We start from the raw sequence: 19,258 nt of genomic DNA, 5'->3' as shown, positions 1-19,258 counted from the left end.
ATTTAAATTATTCTGGTCTTGATTTAACTTTGATGTGGTACCTATCCAGAAAATTGTCCATTTATTTTGGATTTTCCAACTTTGTGGAGTACAGGTTTTTGAAATATGACCTGATGAGTCTCTGGATTTCCTAAATGTCTTTTGTTATGTCTCTCTTTTTGTTTCTGATTTTGTTAATTTGCATATTCTCTCTCTGCCTTTTGGTTAGTTTGGATAAGAACTTGTATGTCTTATTGATTTTCTCAAAGAACCAACTCTTTTTTTCATTGATTCTTTGTACTGTTCTCTTTGTTTCTATTTTATTGATTTCAGTGCTGAATTTGATTATTTTTTGGCATCTACTCCTCCTTGGTGAGTTTACTCCTTTTTGTTCTAGAGCTTTCAGGTGTGCTGATAAGTCACCAGTGTGGTATTTCTTCAACTTCTTTATGTAGGTATTTAGAGACATGAACTTTCCTCTTTGTACTGCTTTCATAGTGTCCCATAACTTTGGGTATGTTGTACATTCATTTTCATTGAATTCTTGGAAGTCGTTAATTTCTTTATTTCTTCCTTGACCCAGTGGTGTTTCAGTTGGGCATTATTCAGTTCCTACGAGTTTGTAGGATTTCTGTAATTTGTGTTGTTGTTGAATTCTAACTGTAAACCATAGTGATATGATAAAATATCACTATTCCAATTTTTTTTGTTTGTACTGAGATTTGCTTTGTGACCAAGTATGTGGTCGATTTTAGAGAATGTTCCATGTGGGGCTGAGAAGGTGTAGATGTAGCCAACTGTCTTATTAAATAAGAAACACAGAGCCAATGCAGAGATGAAAGCCAAGAGGTCAGAGCAATAGCTAAGAGCTAAAAACCTTACCCTTCACTGTCGCTGTACCTCTCCGAAAGAGACCTAGTTCCTGTGTCTGTCTTTTTTTTTTTATAGAGTTTCTATTCTTCCTTCTCATTGGTTGTAAACCTAACCACATGACCTCCTAGTCACTGCCTGTCTGTACATACCTCCAGGTCTTCTATGGTTGGTATTGAGATTAAAGGCGTGTGTCTCCAATGCTGGCTGTATCCTTGAACACACAGAGATCTCCCTAGCTCTGCCTACCAAGTCCTGGGATTAAAGGCGTGTACCACCACCGCCCAGCTTTCGCTATGGCTTGCTAATAGCTCTGACCCCCGGGCAACTTTATTTATTAACATACAAATAATATCACATTTCAGTACAAATAAAATATCACCATATTTCCCCTTTTCTATTTTAATAAAAAGAAAAAAAGAAAGGTATATTCTTTTGTGTTAGGGTGGAATGTTCTATAGATATTAAGTCCATTTGAGTCATAACATAAGTTAAGTCCCTTACTTCACTGTTAAGTTTCGATTTGGCAGATCTATCCAGTGGTGAGAGTGGGGTGTTGAAGTCTCCCACGACTAGTGTATGGGGTTTGATGTGCAATTTAAGTTTTAGTAATGTTTCTTTTATAAATGTTGGTGCCCTTGTATTTGGGACATAAGTGTTCAGAATTGAGACTTCATCTTGATGGACCTTTCCTGAGATAAATATGTAATGTCCTTCCTGAACTTTTTCATTTGATTTTAATTTGAAGTCTATTTTGTTAGTTATTAGGATAGCTACATGAGCTTGCTTCTTGAGTCCATTAGATTGGAAAAACTTTCCCAGCTTTTTACTCTGAGGTAGAGTCTTTTTTGAAGTTGAGATGTGTTTCTTAAATGCACCAGAAGAATGAATCCTGTTTTCATATCCATTCTGTTAACTTTTGTATTTTTATAGGTAAATTGAGTCCATTTATATTAAGGGATATTCATGACCAGTGATTGTGAATTCCTGGTTTTTATTTTTGTTGGAAATATTGTGTGTTTCCCTCCTTTGTGATTTATTGGTTTGTGATTATCTATTGCCTGTGTTTTCATGGGTGCATCTTACTTTCTTAGGTTGTATTTTTCATTCTAGTGCTTTCTGTAAGGCTGGATTTGTGGAGAGATATTGTTTAAATCTGGTTTTATCATGGAACATTTTGTTTACTCCATCTATGTTGATTGAGAATTTTGCTGGGTATAATAATCTGGGTTGTCATCCATGGTCTCTTAGTGTCTTCATAACATCTGTCCAGGACCTTCTGGCTTTCAGTGTCTCCATTGAGAAGTCAGGTATTTTTCTGATGGGTCTGCCTTTATACGTTACTTGGCCTTTTTCCTTTGCAGCTCTTCATGTTTTTCTTTATCCTGTATGTTTGGTAGTTTGGTTATTATGTTGTGAGGGTACTTTTTTGGAGGGTTCAGTCTATTTGGTGTTTTGTAAGCTTCTTGTATCTTAATAGGCATTTCTTTCTTCATGTTGGAAACATTTTCTTCTATAATTTTGTTGAATATATTCTCTGTGCCTTCCAGCTGGAATTCCTCTCCTTCTTCTATCCCTATTATTCTTAGGTTTGGTCTTTTCATGGTGTGCCATATTTCCTGGATGTTTTGTGTTATGACTTCGTTGGTTTTTATGTTTTCTTTGACTGATGAATCTACTTCCTCTATGATATCTTCAATTCCAGAGATTCTGTCTTCCATCTCTTGCATTCTGCTAGTTATGCTTGCATCTGTAGTTCCTGTTCTTTAACTCAGATATTCCATTTCCAATACTCCCTCAGGTTGAATCTTCTTTATTGTCTGTATTGCAGCTTTCAAGTTTTGAACTGTTTCTTTTACCTGTTTGCTTGCTTTTTCTTGGTTTTCGTGGCTTTCTTTAAGGTATTTACTCATTTCTTCCAATTTTTTGTTTGTCTTCTCTGTTTCTTTGAGGAAATTTTTTATTTCCTCTTTAAAGTCCTCTGTCATCTTCTTTAAGTCATTTTAAGGTCAATTTCTTCTACTTTTGTGCTGATATGTCCTTTTCCTGTTGATGTAGAACCACTAGGTTCTGCTGGTGCTGTATTGCTCTTTATGCTGTCAAATGCATTTTTGCATTGTTGTCTCTCTATATCTTCTTCCAATTGATGTGAATGGTGTCTGAATCTAAAGAAGCCTCTTTTGGTCCCATCGGCACTCTTGGTCCAATGGGAGCTCTTGGTCCAATGCAGCCTCGTGTTCCCCTCAGAGTTCTTGGTCCAATTGGCACTGGTGGAGTCTGTGTCTCAGGGAGCAGCTGTGATTTAAGAGCATGAGTGGGTTTGGGTGGTAGATGTGGCTTGTAGGTTACAGGGTCTGGTGGAGTATGGTGTTAGTCTGGCCTGCCTGCAGAAGTCCTGCCTGCTGGTCTACAATTGGGACTGCAATGGGTTGGGGTATGGGGGTGCTGGTTGTGCCTCTGGGTCTAAAGTTTGGAGGCTGGGTGATCTGCTAGGAGAACAAAGACTCACCTCTTGGTGTGATAGGTGCTGGCAGAGTCTGTGTCTAATGGAGCAACTGTGATATCAGAGGATGGGTGGTTTTGGTGGATAGGATGGGGCTTGTAGGTTGCAGGGTCTGGTGGGGGTTGGTGGTAGTCTGGCCTGCCTGCAGGAGTCCTTCCTGCTGGCCTGCAATGGGTGGGGGTATGGTGGTGCAGGTTGTGCCCCTAGACCTAAAGCCTAGATGCTGGGGTGATCAGCTAGGACAACAAAGACTCACTTCTTAATACACTTGGAGCTGGTGGAGTCTGTCACATTAGCATTTTCAAAAGCCAGAGATTCAGTTATTATCTGTATAGCTTCTGAATTTGATATCATTCTATTTACTGCTGTAGACAGCCTTTGTAAGAAATCAGTGAAGGTTTCTTTTGGGTCCTGTATAACTGTTGTAAATGACTCAATTTTCTTTACTTCTTCATCAGTTCTGTCCCAAACATTCAAAGACTTAAAGCTAGGGTGTGGTTATCGTATAGAAATTGCTTTTCTACATTAGCATAATTGCCTTCTCCAAGAAATTGATCTTGGGAGATTTCCATACCTCTAGCCCTACTTTGCTATTCAATGATCTTAGCCTCATCTTTCCACCAGGTCCTCCATTGTAATCGTGAACCAGCTTCTAGGACAGCTGTAACCACATCTCTCCAGTTGTGAGGGATAATTCTACTACAAGTTGACCACAAGTTTAACATCTGCTTCACAAATGTAGAATGCATGCCATTTGTGACATATAGCTTCTTTAAATCTCCTCAAAAGTAAGATTTGCACAGGAATCCAGTCAGCTCTTATACAACCTTGAGCATTTGGCAGTTCCTCTAAGGTTACCAAACAGATTAAAGTTGGCTGTTTGAAAGCCTTAGGCTGTTTCCCTGTAACCATATAATACAATGCTGAGATTGGTTCACCTTTAAATTCCTCTGTCTGAGTCTGAATTTCTCTATGATCTGTTTTAACAAGTTTTTCTAAAATTTTTACCTTGGTACTCACATTAATCAACTTTTTAAATGATAAAACAGAAATGATCAAACAAATAATATTTATAATTGACAGTACATCTATCCCATCTGCATTAATTATCCTCTCATTTAATTGTTCCATTTCAGGATGTCAATCGTATTATCAAACAGAGACCAAGCATCATCTGTTGTAAAAATATTTCCCATTTTTTTATGTGGAAAAATAAATTCTCTTAAGTAATTTCTCCCTTTAAGAAATCCTAATTGTCTCACCAATTCTGCTGAGAACGACAATTCAGTTGTGACGCTGACTGCTTCTGCATAGAACAGAAGAAGCTCAAGTGGCTTTCAATGCAGATACCTAGTGTGGTAGCAGCCCAAGATGGGGATCCAGGGAGATCCCACAACCTACCAGGAGAGAAGGAGCCAAAGAGACTCATGCCCACGTGGGGTGGAGACTCTAGCCACATGCATCTTGAGTCTGAGCTGGGGCCTTCAAGGCCACAGGCAAGCAGCTTTTTTTGTAAATTCATGCCCCATGTTGGGCACCAAATGTAACACAAAATTTAAAAGGTCTTATAATAAAAAACTCAGAGCCAGATATCAGAGTGAATACTCAAAGATCATAGAAGCAGGACAGCCAGCCACTAGCTTATCTCTATGAAATCCTCAGCCTCAAGAGAATAAGTTCCTGTTTTCTCATGCCTTATATACCTTCCTGTTTCCTGCCATATTACTTATTGGGATTAAAGACATGTGTCACCACCACCTGGCTCTGTTTCTCACATGTAGCCCAGTTTGGCCTTGAACTCACAGAGATCCAGATGGATCTCTGCCTCTTGAGTGATAGGTTTAAAGGTATGTGCCACCACTACCTGACCTATATGTCTAATTTAATGACTGGCTCTGTTTTCTGATCCTTCGGCAAGCTTTATTAGGGTACATAATATATTACCACATGGTACCTGTGTCTCAGGGAGCCACTTTTGGTCCAATCAGAGCTCTTGGTCCGATTGGGGCTGGTGGAGTCTGTGTCTCAGGGAGTAGCTGCAGTCTTGGAGGATGGGTGGGTTTGGGAGGTGGATTGGGGCTTGTAGGTTACAGGGTCTAGTGGGTTACAGGTCCAGGTAGTTGGGCCTGTCTGCATGAGTCCTGCTGGATGGCCTGCAACTGGGGCTGCAATGTTTAGGGTATGAGGGCACTAGTTGTGCCCTTGGGTCTAAAGCCTAGAGCCTGTGGTGATCAGCTAGGAGAACAAAGACTCACCTCTTGGTCTAGTTAGAACTGGTGGAGTCTGTGTCTCAGGGAGTAGCTATAGTCTTTGAGGATGGGTGTGTTTGGGGAATGGATTGGGGCTTGTAGGTTAAAGAGTCCTGCGTGTGTGGTGGGTGGTCAGGCCTGCCTGCAGGAGTCCTACCTGCTGGCCTACAACTGGGGTTGCAATTGGTGGGATGTGGGGGCACACTTTGTGCCAATGGGCCTAAAGCCTAGAGGCTGGGTTCATCAGCTAGGAGGACAAAGACTCGCCTCTTAGTCCAATCATAGCTGGCAGAGTCTGTGTCTCAGGGAGCAGCTTCAGTCTTAGAGGATAGGTGGGTTTTCTGTCTTACATTTTTAAATGAACTGCATAGGTACAATACCTTAAATGAGAGTAGAAAGACATGTACAATATGTAGCAACAAAACAACCTTAAATTTGCATTGATATGCAAAAACCCTTTAGACAAGAGTAGAAACATATACAGTGTAACAAAAATAACTTTTAATTTGCATCAATATTCTATTTTTACCTAAATTATAACAAACATCCATAACCTACCAAATATCCAATAACTGCCCACATTCCCTAACTCTTGGGAATGTGGGCATAGTTTTCTCTATACTGCTTTCTGCTGTCTGTAGACGAAATGTCTTTAGCATTTCAGAGAGAAATTTATGAGAAAATGACCAAGTCATGGGAAGACCATCAGTAACCTTTGCTGATAGATATCACCTGTCAAGATTCAGGAGGTCTCACTTGATCAAACTTGATCCATATTAACCCTGAAGGAATCCATAGCCTCTCATTTCCTGTGGGAATAAAACTCCAAAGGATTTTTGATTTGCATTTGACAAATACATTTTTTGACTTCTTTTTTAAAGTTAAGGAATTTCTAGAATATCTAGAAATATCTAGAATAATTGGTTCAATTTAGCAGTCGAGTTCACAATCCCATGTATCCTAGCAGCTGCTGTTTGCCTAACAACAATCAAAAAATTCAAAATCAACACAATAACAAACTGAATCCAAACTATTTGTGTATTTCCCATCTGACATGGCTTTTTCTTTTACTCTGTCTTTAAAGATTTTATTTTATAAACTATTCTTTTTTTCTGTGACTTCAAACTTAAGCCTATGCATTGTTAAACACACTATAACTTGTTAAGAGGTTTTTCCATTTGGATCTCTTTTATTTCATATCTCTTTTGCAAGCTGTGAAAATATATTATAGAGATTCAGCTGAGTATTAAAGCTATACCTTGACTGGCCAAGGGTCCTGTCAAGAGGCAAGCCATTTATTATGAACATTTGGTGATATCCAGCCTTTAATATTTCAGCCATCATCTGCTATGAAATCCTTGTATGTCCAGACCAATAGGCAAACAGTTCAGCTCCCCAGACCTGCTGAACTACTAAGTTACTAACTACCCTTCTGAGCTTAGGAGACAAGCTGGCAGGAGACCAATAGCTTTGTTTCAGGTAGTTAAAGCTCAAATCATCTCCTCACCTTGAGGAGGCCTAGTGGTTCTCCAGAGAAGTTGACTGAGAACAAAAGAGGTTTTTTACGTATCAAGGTGGGAAGTAAAACAACATTCCTGAGGAGGTAGAAAAACATGTGCCCAGGGAAAGAAAGGACAGGCATTTTCTGTAGACCAAGACAGAACAACATGGCAAAAGAGAAGAGAGGATAACAGAGGTTCCACAGAGGGTAAGCAGATCTCAGGTAGAGTTTTCTGAGTGCAAGGAGTAGAGAGTAGCAGAGATGGAGAAAGAGGATACAGAGGACAAAGATGAGGCTGGAAGCAAAGGAGTTTAGTTGATAGCAGGGCTATGAGATAGGGAAATGGATGGAACTGAAGCTGTGGAAACAGGATTTCATCCCAGAGAAAATAAGTAGATGGATAAAGAACTTGATATGTCTAGAGTTATCCCTGCCTTGAATGCCTGGTGGAGCTATAGCTGAATTGATAGAATTTTGTCTTAGAGGAATAAAGTTAACAAATATAAGAATATAGTGTATGTAGATTTTTTTCCCTCAGATATCACATGCTGGATGTAGCTAAGCCCCCAAACACTGTGTATTCCATATCTGGCACATGAACAGGATGCTCATAGGACTATGGCTTTAGCTATGTTGAAAATCTCACCAAGGGTGATGACTGGTGAGTAAAACCCCATGGATAGAATTGTCTTAGAAAAATAAAGTAATGGACTAGAAAAAGCTGTATACTACTGGTGAAATTATTCAGGCCACTCCACATAGTTAAAAGGGACATTTATTTTGTGGGGTAACTCACAAATGAAGGGATAGGCTAACAGGGTCTGGGGAAGATGTAGTGCAGTCCGGCGGTGTTCTCTGGAGAACTCTGTTCGGTCTACCTCTAGCGTCCAGGATCCGGGAAACAAAAGAAAGCGGCGCACCCAGATTTCAGGTCTTCAGGGCCCTCTCTTGGCCCTGCCTTGCAGGTGTGATAGTTACCAAAGACCCAATGGGGTTTGGAACTTCCAGACCAAAGCTGGAATGGCTACCCACTACATCTCCCCCTTTTGGCTAAACAAGAAGGTTCTAACTTAATACAAGATTACATACAAAGGAATAGTGATCAAATATTGTCCAGGAATAATGAGGGATAATGACCTAGATAAGATGAAACTACAATCAATATCAAGCAAGAAACACATACTAAAATCCAGAGAAGTCCAGAGCATAGGTAAATGGTATGTTACAAAGATCATTCCAAAAGGTGTCCTGTAGCTGGAGTTTTCCTGCCTGGCCCACAGTCAGGACAAATCTCTATCACCTGCCAGTCCCACAGCCGCTCAAACCCGACCAAGTAAACACAGAGACTTATATTGGTTACAAACTGTATGGCCGTGGCAGGCTTCTTGCTAACTGTTCTTACAGCTTAAATTAATCCATTTCTATTAATCTATACCTTGCCACATGGCTCGTGGCTTACCGGCATCTTCACATGCTGTTTCTCATCGTGGCAGCTGGCAGTGTCTCTCTGACTCAGCCTTCTACTTCCCAGCTTTATTCTCCTCTTTGTCCCGCCTACACTTCCTGCCTAGCCAATGGTCAATCAGTGTTTTAATTATTGACTAATCAGCAACACATTTGACATACAGAACATCCCACAGCACTTCCCCCATTTTTTTTTCAAAAAGGAAGGTTTTAACCTTAACAAAGTAAAATTACATATAATTTGGGAATTTGGGCGTAGCTTCTCTTACTACTTCCTGCTGGAGGGGGGCGCTGTATCTTATGGGGAAACAAAGAAAATTTTAGGATTATGGAATAGTCCATGAGGCTGTATCGTCTGAGCCAGTTGCCTTCAAACCGTTCTGGATGTTGGATCATCTGGGCCATGGTGTCATCGGAGACCTTTCAGGTGGTCTTGGCTGGTCAAACCTGATGTGTCTTAATCTGGAACAAATCCATAGCCTCTTGCTTTCTGTGGAAACAAAAGAGACTCTTTTCCAAAGCAACACATCCTTATATCCAAATTTTGAAGTCAAGGTATCTTTAAAATATATATATTGGTTTAACTCAACAGCTTTTACAATCAAATGTTTTTCTGCAGTTAAAAATCCCAAAGACAACATAATCCAGATTCTCTGTGTAATATCCATTTTTACGTGGCTTATTTTTTATACTACCTTTACTGTCTCTTTAAAGACTTTATTTTTTAAAACTATGTATTTGTTTCTATAACTGTATATATCACCTTTTTTGTCTCTTTCAAGCCTACGTATCTTTTACACACATTGTAAACTATTACATCTGAATCTGTCTTATTGTGAATCTATTGCCTTAAACTGCAGCAGCTGTGGCTGCTGGCTCCACCCACCTTAGCTTCCCAACATGGCTACGTTTTCCACCAGCTCTGGGAGCTATCATGTGTCTATGCTTTTAGCCAAGCAGCATGTAGCCCAGAAACCTCTTTTTTGTTTTATACTAGCAAAGGCTAAATCCACCATGTAGCTTAATGTGTCACTTGCAGAGGCCTCATTCCCGCCGTACTGCAGGTCGAGCGCACACTCCAAGAACCCACCAGTAGCTCAAACCAGCAGCTGCCGCTCATTTGAGAGAGACAATTAGGAACTGTTTTTAGCTCCGTTTTAGAATCTTTTTTTCTCAGTTTTTACGTGGGAACTCTTGCCACCACGTTGAACGCCATTTGTAGCTGGAGTTTTCCTGCCTGGCCTACAGTCAGGACAAATCTCTATCACCTGCCAGTCCCACAGCCACTCAAACCCGACCAAGTAAACACAGAGACTTATATTGGTTACAAACTGTATGGCCGTGGCAGGCTTCTTGCTAACTGTTCTTACAGCTTAAATTAATCCATTTCTATTAATCTATACCTTGCCACATGGCTCGTGGCTTACCGGCATCTTCACATGCTGTTTCTCATCGTGGCGGCTGGCAGTGTCTCTCTGACTCAGCCTTCTACTTCCCAGCTTTATTCTCCTCTTTGTCCCGCCTACACTTCCTGCCTAGCCAATGGCCAATCAGTGTTTTAATTATTGACTAATCAGCAACACATTTGACATACAGAACATCCCACAGCAGTGTCCTATCCTAAAGAACCTGAATGTAACACAATATGTTCTATCTAAGATAATATATATACATACATATATATACATATATATGTATATATACATATATACACATATACACATATGTGTATATGTGTATATATGTATATATATATATACATATATACACATATACACATATATGTATATGTGTATATATATATATATATATATATATATATATATATATATATATATATATATATATATATATATATATATAAGTTGTAACTATAACTGCTAGTCTTCAATCCCATCAAAGACCTGAGAAGGAATATAATGGTACCTGAGAAATGGTAGATGGATGCAAGCAACTTTCGGGAATATTACAAGCATTTTTGATGCATTCAAATTGGCTACAGGCCTAGAGTATCTGATAGACCATATTCAGAAGCAGGAATTCTGAAAGACCATCTTACCCTGTCTTCACAGAGTACAGTGGTCACTTTCCTTGTGTCCCACTTGTCCAGAAAGGACAGCATTCGTACTGTCAGCAGTTGAGGCAAGGGCAGTTCTTTGCCCAATAGGCCATTTTGTGCCAAGAAGACAAACTTCCAAATGGAAATGTCTTAGAAGCCCAACATTCTCTCGGGATCAAATTGGTGCTGCCAGGAGCAATTGTGTCTCACATCAACAGAATTCTAAGTTATTTAAATGCCATATTCTCTAGGTCTATGAAGTATTTGAAGATTACCTGTCCATCTGACCTATGTATCTGTAAATCTGGATAACCTAACTAACATAACTATAGAGATGACAAGCATAGGTGACTATAAATCTGTAAGTCTTATCTACCGAAATAACCTAAGGACTAAGGCTAAATGTAAACAAGGTAAACAGTCTATAAGCAAATGTATGGTAAAGAACGATGACTTCAAAATTGTGACAATACACAAGATATTTATAACAGAGGTAAGAATATATAGTGCAATATGCAATATGACAATAATCTTAAATATATATCAATATACAGAATATCCTAAACAGAAGTAGAACATACATAAAGTATGACAGATATAAATTTACATTTGCATCAATATGCAAATATTTCAAATAAGAGTAGAAATATATGTACATTATAACAAATATAGTTCTGTATTTGTATCAATATACAAATTATCTTAAACAGGAATATAAAAATAGTTTACATTTGTATCAACATATAAGAATCCATAACAGTGCAAATTACAGTGCAAATTACCTAAGGCTGCTATTTTACTAAATTTGTTTACTAGTATATAAAATAATCTACCATAATATTTTATACCTATCCATTCCATTTCTTCTTTTCCCCTCCCTTTTTTTAGGAGAATACTGAGCTTAATATTTTCTTCCACCCCAACCCTATAACCATTATCCATAACCCTGAGAAATATGAAACCTTAGGGATAAGGGGCATCGTTTTCTTAGAATTGCTTCTTACTGTTTTCAGGGTGATGGTATCTCTTTTGGGTATAGTGAGAAAGCTCAGATAGTTGAATCTCAGACTAACTGTAGATTCTACAGCAAGTCTTAGAGTAATGGGTAAAATTGTCTGAAATTCTAGCAAGAAGGGTAGTATGATGATGATTACCATGGCATCATTCTGGATTGGGTAAAATTGTTGTTGTTGGGGCCCCATCTTCTTTCTGGAAACTTCAGAGATTGCTATTGGAAAAACTTATTTTTTATCAAAATGGAAATTTTGGATATAAAGAGGACATAACATGTAAGAAAGGATTCCGATAAATCAAGAGTGAGCATGGAGAGAATTAGAATCTTGAAGACAATGGTCCCTTTTTATTGGTTTCCTTCTCTCCCACACCAGAGGGATCTTCTGATATGGGACTGAAGAATCTCTCAAACTTTTCTTTTAGCAATATGCTTGGGTTTAGAGAAGGAGTGAACCAATTCCATCTCCAAAGCCAGCTTGATTTATAATTGAATTGGAATCACAACTTTTCTAGATTGATAGAAATATAGATGTTAGACAGTCAGATTTTACCCTGTGTAGATTGGCACCAATAGAGTCTTTCTTTCTGTTGTAAACATCTGGATATCCAAGGCCTTATGATTTCTGGAAGATGGGTATGTCCATTATCCTGGAAAGACAAAAACAGAACCCTACCCCAACCTTTGATTGTTAAATTTTTCTTACAACTGATAGAGATGTCACATTGGAGGAATTAGCTTTTACTTCTCCTCATCAAGGGGTTTCTCCTGCTTGAATTAAACTTTTATTAATTTTGTTGGTATCCATAGCTTTTCTTCTCCGGCAGAAACAAAAACAAAGCCCCTTCTCCAACATAGAACATATCTAGGTTTCCATTCTGAGATCAGCACAACCTTGAAATAAACTGGTTGGTTTAGCTCAGGAGTTATGTCTGTTGTCCAATGTCTCTCCGCAGCTGTTGTTCCTTTCTCATTAGCATTGAGAAAATTCAAGGTTAATAAAGCACTATGCAATCTATTTCTAGGAGTCATTGTTACCTGTTGCTGTTTATTTAGCATATCCTTTAAAGTTCAATTGGATCTTTCTATGACTGCTTGGCCTGTTGGATTGTGTGATATACCTGTAACATGCTTTATATTGTAATAAGCAAAGAACTGTCTCATTTAATTGGAGACATATGCTGGGGCATTGTCTGTCTTAATCTGTACAGGTATTCCCATGATGGCCATAACTTCTAATAGGTGTGTAATCACAGAATCAGACTTTTCAGAACTCATAGGAGTTGCCCATTGAAATCCTGAATAGGTGTCAACGGCATGATGTACATACTTTAATCTTCCAAATTCTGCAAAATGAAATACATCCATCTACCAAATTTCATTTCTTTGTATACCTTTTGGATTGCTCCCTGCAGGTAATGGAGCATGGTTATAGATGGAACAAGTAGGATATTTTTTCACAATATCCTTAGCTTGTTGCCAAGTGATGGAGAAATCCTTCTTTAAACCTTTACTATTTACATGGTATTTCTTATGAAATTCTGAGTCTTTTAGCACATTACCTGTAGCTAGAGTTTTCCTGCCTGGCCCACAGTCAGGACAAATCTCTCTCACCCACCAGTCCCACAGCCGCTCAGACCCAACCAAGTAAACACAGAGATTTATATTGCTTACAAACTTTATGGCCGCGGCAGGCTTCTTGCTAACTGTTCTTATATCTTAAACTAATCCCTTCCTATAAATCTATACCTTGCCACATGGCTCGTTGTGGCTTACCGGCATCTTCACATGCTGTTTGTCCTGGTGGCGGCTGGCAGTGTCTCTCTGACTTAGCCTTCCACTTCCCAGAATGCTCTTCTCTGATTGTCCCACCTATCCTTCCTGCCTGGCTACTGGCCAATCAGTGTTTTATTTACTACCAAATCAGAGCAATGTATTTGACATACAGAACATCCCACAGCACTTCCCCTTTTCTTTTTTTCAAAAAGGAAGATTTTAACCTTAACCTAGTAAAACTACATATAATTTGGGAATTTGGGCATAGCTTCTGTTACTACTTCCTGCTGGAGGGGGGTGCTGTATCTTATGGAGACACAAAGAAAATTTTAGGATTATGGAGTAGTCCATGAGGCTGTATTGTCTGAGCCAGTTGCCTTGAAACCATTCTGGATGTTGGATCATCTGGGCCATGGTGTCATCGGAGACCTTTCAGGGGGTCTTGGCTGGTCAAACCCGATGTATCTTAATCTGGAACAAATCCATAGCTTCTGGCTTTCTGTGGAAACAAAAGCAGAGACTCTTTTCCCAAGCAGCATATCCTTATATCCAAATCTTGAAGTCAAGGTATCCTTAAAATTTACATTTTGGCATAACTCAACATCTTTTACAATCAAATGTTTTTCTTCAGTTATGAATATCAAAGACAATATAATCCAGATTCTCTGTGTGATAGCCATCTTTACGTGGCTTATTACCTTAATGTTTCTTTAAAGACTTTATTTTTAAAAACTATTTCTTTATATAACTGTATATTTTCCTTTTTTCTCTCTTTTAAGACTATGTACATTTTTACATACATTGTAAACTATTTTATCTGAATCAGTCTTATTGTGAAGCTATTGCTTTAAACTGCAGTCTTCTAAGCCTGAAATGGTGCTGTGACTGCTGGCTCTGCCCACTTCAGCTTGCCGACATGGTGGTGGTACGTTTTCCACCAGCTCCGGGAGCTATCAACTCTCAGAAACAGTTGGTCTATGCTTCTATCAAAGCAGCGTGTAGCCAAGAAACCTCTTTTTTTTGTTTTGTACCTATTAGTAACTGATCAATCTCATCATTACCTTGTGCTAGAGGTCCTGGCAGACCTGTATGGGATCTAATATGTGTTATATATATAGGATGTTCCCTTTTTCTGATGATATCCTGCAATTGTATGAATAATGAAGTTAATTCTGTATTATCAGGAATAAATTCAGCAGTTTCAATATGTAAAACAACTGTCTCTGCATATTGAGAGTCAGTGACTATATTGAGGGGTTCTGTGAAGTCCATCAGTACCATAAGAATGGCATACAGTTCTGCCTTTTGTACAGAGCTGTATGGACTTTGTACCACTTTACTTAAGTCTCCAGATTTATATCCTGCTTTCCCTGACTTATTTGCATCAGTATAGAATGTGAGGACTCCAGAAATTGGCTTTTGTTGTACAATGTGAGGAAGGACCCATTCAGTCTTCTTTATGAATTCTATTCTTTTGCTTTTGCGATAGTGGTTGTTAATCTCTCCCAAAAAGTTACTGCAGGCTCTCTGCCTCTATTCATTATCTGTCCATAGTGATGAAATTTTTTCAATAGTTAATGGTACTACAATTTCAGCTGGGTCCATTCCTGTCAACTGGTGAAGTCTCAATTTACCTTTTTGAATCAAATCAGAGACCTTTTCTATATAAGTCTTTAATTTCTTATTTGGTTTACATGGTAGGAATATCCATTCCAATATAATATCTTCCCTCTGCATCAAAATACCTGTAGGGGAATGTCTGGAGGGAATATGACAAGAATGCATTTAAGTTCTGGATCCACATGATCCACCTGTGTTTCTCGAATTATCTTTTCTACTAGAGCCAATTCCTTCTCAGCTTTGGCTGATAATTCTCTTGGACTATTTAATTCTTTGTCCCCTTCTAGAGGATTAGCCAAATTTTGTAGTCCATCTTTGGGTATTCCCATGATACCCAGTAAGTTGAAAATGCTTCCTAATAACTTTTTAAAATCATTAGGAGTCTTCAATCGATCTCTCCTGACTTGTACCTTTTGGGGTGTAATTTTTTGTAGCTCTATCTTATATCCTAAGTAATTAATAGAATCTCCTCTTTGTATTTTTTTCAGGAGCAATTTGCAGTTCCCAGCGAGGCAAAACTTTTTTTACTTCTTCAAACATGCTTTCTAATGTGTCTAACTTTGGATCAGCTAATAGGATATCATCCATATAGTGATAAATTATGGATTGTGGAAACTTTACACGAATTATCTCCAATGGTTTTTGCACAGTATTGGCACAAGGTAGGGCTGTTTAACTTTTCCTGTGGGGGGACCTTCCATTGATATTTCTTGACTGGCTGAGAATTGTTATAATTAGGTACTGTGAAGGCGAATTTTTCCCTATAATTTTCTTGTAAGGGTATGGTAAAGAAACAGTCTTTTAAGTCAATAACTATTATACTCCATTCTTTGGGTAGCAGAGAGGGCAAGGGCATCCTCGTCTGCAGGGAGATCATTGGCTGAATTACTTTATTAATAGCTCTCAGATCTTTCAACATTCTCCAATTACCAGACTTTTTTTAAAAAATAATAAATACAGGAGAATTCCAAGGGCTGGTAGTCTTCAATGTGTTGAGCATTTAACTGCTCTTGTACCAGCTGTTCTAAAGCTTGTAGCTTCTCTTTTGTCAAAGGCCATTGTCCAACCCAGACAGGTTTATTAGTTAGCCATTTTAAAGGTAAGGCAGTTGGTACTTCTGAGAGTTCAACAGCAGTCGTGCTCTGTTTGTGTACAGCCTGAATGGTTGGTGACTGTTTTTTATAGCATGTTATAGTATTATTCCTAGAAACAAGCATTGGTCTGTATTCCTTTTCTGAGAGTGTAGGAATTTTAATCTGGATATTCCACTGTTGTAACAGATCTTGGCCCCAAAGATTTACTGCTACATTTGCGACATATGGCTTCAGCCTTCCTCTCTGTCCTTCGGGCCCTATGCATTCAACCCATCTCAAACTCTGTTTTATCTGAGATAGGGTGCCAATCCCTAAAAGTTGGCTACCTCTTGAAGAGGCCAATTCGGATGCCATGATTTTGGTGTAATTATAGTCACATCCACACCTGTGTCTACCAGGCCCTCCAGAAGCAGGAAATTAATTCGAATTCTAAGCTTTGGTCTTTGTTCATTTATGGAAGTCTGCCAAAATATTTGATTTATTGTGCTCTTTGTAAACTGTGATCCATCTATCAGAGCTGTTTTATCATCCATTGCAGTATCAGTTTTTATATTAGGCATTGGTTTACTCAGTTGTCCTGGAGAGGAATTTCTTCCATAGTGGCTGGGAATGTTCATACTACATTTGATTTGGGGGCCTGCAAGAGGCCCCCTGAGGTATTTCCCACCAGTAAAGGGTTGCCTCGTATATCTATTTTTGATCTGCACTCACTGGCCCAATGTCGGCCTTTGCCACACCTTCTACATAATCCAGGAGGTGGTTGGCGTCTCCTGTTTAGGCTATTCCTAAAAGGAGTATTACTTCTAGGAGTACCCCATGTACAGTTTTTACTTATATAACCTGGTGTACCACATTTAAAACATTTGGTACCATGGGGCCTTCTTTCACCTCTGGGATTTGTCTCTCCTATCCAAGCCTCATTACTGTACTTAAGAGACTCAACACCATTAGTATACTGAATCCATTCTTCCAAAGGAGCTGATCTGATCTTTAATGGTGTAAGTATTCTTCTGCATTCTACATTAGCATTGTCAAATGCCAAGGACTCAGTTAATACTTTTCTTAATTCTTTATCTGACACAGCTTTTGTTATAGCTGTGTTCATCCTTTGTAAAAAATCAGTGAAGGGTTCATGCGGTCCCTGAAATATCTTTGTGTATACCTCAGTTGGTTTTCCAGGTTCTAGAATTTTCTCCAATCATTTAGAGCTGCTGTACGGCATAGAGATATTGTATGCTCATCATAAGTGGCTTGTACATTCCTGTCAGTGAAACATCCCTCACCAAGTATTTGATCTTGGGAGATCTGAAAACCTCTGAGTTTACTTTGTTGTTCTAAATTTCTTGCCTCTTCTCTCAACCAGCTGTTCCACTGTAACTGCTGGATATATTCTAGAACAGCTGAAATTGACTGATGCCAGTCATCTGGAATGATTCTATGTGAGGTAGACCACAAAATTAACATCTGTTTTATGCATGTGGAGTGTATCGCATATGTAACTACTGCTTCCTTTATATTTTTAAAGTCCCTTGTTGAAATTGGTTGTAATGTACATGTATTATGTGGCTCAGAGTGTGTATCATCTGCTGGCTTCTCATGGATGATAACAGGATAAGCCATTGGATGAGAGCCATTTGGAGATGTTACAATCTCTATGGTTTTGCCTTCTGCTTATTAGGTCCCTTGTCATGTTTACTGAGAGTTTCTTCTAGGGTTTGCAAGCGAGCACCTAGGGTCTGTTCTAGGGAGTGAACCTCTTCTCTTGCAAGGGACTCCGGATTTTTCGTGGAATCCTAGAAGTTTTTGTGTTACTCAGAAACACATGATTCCATGGACCTTATCTTATCAATTAATGATAATCTTTCTTCCTTATATAGTGTCTGGAGAGTTAGTGTTCTATCCATTAAATATTCACATTTATTATCAATAAAACCAATTTTCGGTACAAGCCTGTTTTGTAAATCCCGATTAGCAGATTCCAGAGAAAGAATCTTTTTATGCAAACCTTCACTGCTGTTTCTGAAAGCCTGTAAATCCTGGTTAGCAGATTCCAGAGAGAGAATCTTTTTCTGTAAGATTTCATTTTTATCTTTTAAAGCAGATTCCAGAAAGAGAATCTTTTTCTGTAAGCCTTCATTGATATCTTTCAAAGCCTGTATCAGTACCAAGAATGACTCATCTTTATTCTTATTATTAAACCAGTGTTTGAACACTGTGTGAATTATTACGATAAATGACAAAATGGTACAGGCTAGATATGGCTGAGGAAGGTTGTATATTTCCAGGAAAATGTCATTCATCATACAGACAAAAAGGTTTTTAAATTCTTGTGAGGTAATGTAGGCCATATTACAAGAATTACTCAAAATTTGTTAGTCAATTTTAAGGTATAAAATTATCAGGTACTTTTACCTGAAATAAGACACTGCTTTGCCTATCTTACCTTTCTATGGTTCTGGGGGGTGTAGTAGCACTTTTCAGGCAGAAGGAGGGGTTGGTATAGTGCCAAGGCAGGTCCTGTTGAATGCCTTGGCTGGCAGCAGAGTGAGCACAGGCAGCAGGCAGTTTTTCCAGTGACCCCCTGGAGTTTCAGGGGGTGGAGACTTCCAGGCCACTCTAAGCCTACAGACAATAGGTCTCTACAGAATAGGTCTCTACAGACAATAGGTCTGCCAGCAGTCATGGCTCCAAACCCCCGCTGGGGACAAGGGACAGGGGACAGTGCCCTGTTTATTTTAACTAGGTGAAACTGTGGAAGCCTCGGGCTAGGGCAGGGAGCGGGCACTCAGGGAGGAGAGGGAACTCCCCACTCACAGTGATTTCGCTGGTCTGGGGCTAAACTTGCCTTGGAACTGAGACTGGATTAGCTCCTTTTCAGGAATGGAACTGTGTAGGTTTTTCCTGATTTTATGGAACTCTGCAGGTGATAACCTGCAGCTTCAAGTGCCCACCAGCTGGGGAGGAAGCTTTGGGTGGGAGCCACCCACATCTTTTGAATTTGCCCCACATGAGCGCCAGATATTGGTGAAATTATTAAGGCCACTCCACGTAGTTAAAAGGGAGGTTTATTTTTGTGGGGTGACTCAAAAATGAAGGGATAGGCTACAGGGTCTGGGGAAGATGTAGTGCAG

Source organism: Peromyscus californicus, unplaced genomic scaffold (genome assembly GCF_007827085.1).
Source record: "Peromyscus californicus insignis strain IS unplaced genomic scaffold, ASM782708v3 Scaffold_10__1_contigs__length_136768540, whole genome shotgun sequence".
Lineage (NCBI taxonomy): Eukaryota > Metazoa > Chordata > Mammalia > Rodentia > Cricetidae > Peromyscus > Peromyscus californicus.
This window is presented reverse-complemented; position numbering follows the sequence as displayed.